The sequence below is a fragment of the Bison bison genome, unplaced genomic scaffold (genome assembly GCF_000754665.1).
Source record: "Bison bison bison isolate TAMUID 2011002044 unplaced genomic scaffold, Bison_UMD1.0 scf7180017845519, whole genome shotgun sequence".
NCBI classification, from domain to species: domain Eukaryota; kingdom Metazoa; phylum Chordata; class Mammalia; order Artiodactyla; family Bovidae; genus Bison; species Bison bison.
This window is the reverse complement of record NW_011476092.1, coordinates 13,818-15,819: the sequence shown is the minus strand read 5'-3', so window position 1 is coordinate 15,819 and position 2,002 is coordinate 13,818.

Genomic DNA, 2,002 nt, shown 5'->3' with positions numbered 1-2,002 from the left:
AGCTATGTGAATGTGAAGGCATAACATTGTTTCACTATGTTTGTCTATGCCTTACATATGCCCTGATTCTTTCATTTATGTACATCTGTTGTGTTCTCTGTCTTTCCCTTTTTCCAATTCTGTCCAGTAATTCCAATTTGATGAATTTATGGAAAAAATTAAAATTTTTCCTGCAGAAGGATGGATCTAGTTGACATCTCTCAGCCTGGAAATAAGTTGCTTGCTTATCTACTTCATTGGCCAGGATTCTAAGTAGGCTTGAATTCGAATTCTCACCATTCCGTTGATGTAAGAGGTTAACTCCACATTGAATCTTACTACTTCCCACTCTACAATATCACATTCATTCCTCTTTGGTTTTTAATCTACATTGTATTCAAATTCTACCTCTTCTATGAAGCATTCTTTAACAAACATAATAAAGCAGCTGACAAAAGTGGGCAAACTGCTATCAGTAGATTATATAAAGCCGCAAGACCCACCCTTGAGTGTGTCCTTGAAGAGGGCCTAGAGTACATGACATTCAAAGGCTATTAAGGAATGACATGTGAAGATAATAGCATCACTAAGAAGTTGAGAAGTGGCTGTCCTCTGCTGACCAGGAGTGACCACTGGAGATGCAGTCATAGAGCCAGGCTCATTAATATCCAGGCTCATTAATATCCATGCCTTGACATAACAGAGACCAGATAGCAGTGATTAATCAGAAAAAACCAGGAGGCTGCAATTATAAGAACCCCCAAAGTCTGAAGGGTAGACAAGAGAGCTTAACGTCCAAGCAGTAGTGGGACATCCCTGGGACAAAATAGACAACCAACCAACAAGGGGTGAGCTAGGTAACATTTATAACAAAAACAAGACAAGAATGGATGACAAAGGGGCTAGAAGAATTGTCATGCTTTGCAAGGTTGACCTTGAGTTTAGGAGAGAAGTATGGAAGAAAGTTTTGGTAGAAAGAATCATCTTAGATGATTTGTTGTTGTTTAGATGCTAAGTCGTGCCCAACTCTTTTGCCAGGCTCCTCTGTCCATGGGATTTCCCAGGCAAGAATACTGGAGTGGGTAGCTATTCCCTTCTCCAGGGGATCTTCCCCCCCAGGAATTGAACTTGTGTCTCCTGCATTACAGGCAAATTCTTTACCATCTGAGCCACCAGGGCACCATGTTGCCAAATTTTTCTTCTTGTATGAAAAGGGCTACACTCATGGAGCCACTTGACTTTGTAATTCTGTTTTGCTGCCTGCTTCTGAATTATGGGAATGTATTTGCTCATTTTAACATTTAATGCATATGCACTATGACCCTGCTACTATGTTATTACCTGGAGATACTTTCAAAGCATCTATTATTTCACTTAGTTGTGCGTGAAAAGCTGCGTGATAGATTCTTTAAGATAAACACAAAGAATGAAAATTAAGGATTACTGGATCCTCATTAAATGACATATCCATGCTCAAATAATGATTCAATTTCATTTTTAATTAAAGCATGTAAACACATATTTGCTGTGTCGATGTTCATTCTTCTTAGTTCTTTTGTGTCTGTCTTAGCATCACATTTCCTGGTGCCAGCAAGATAACCTGGGGGCAGGGAGGTAAAGCACAGCAGAAGGGCACAGAAATTCCCCTGGGGTGTATTTATTCCCACTGAGTAAATTCTTATATCACCAAGTTTGCTTATAAAATTCTCCATTCTTAGCGGTAAATGGGTAGCTTTCATATACTCACCCCAAATAAGAGTAAAAGAAGTCTTTCCTCTTGTCTAAAGGCCAAGTCAAGCAGCTGCTTTCAGATCAGGAACAGTACTTGGTTGTGTGTACAATAAAATACATCTGATGAAATAAGGCTGAATCGTGAGTGATTTAGCTTAAATAAAAGGAAGACTTTTTTCAGAAGTGAAAACAACAATTTATCTAGTCTTCTGGCATTGCTACTTCAACATCTTTCTTTGTGTGCCTTCTAATTTTCCACATCTTGAAAGGTAAGGCATTCCCCCACTTACCA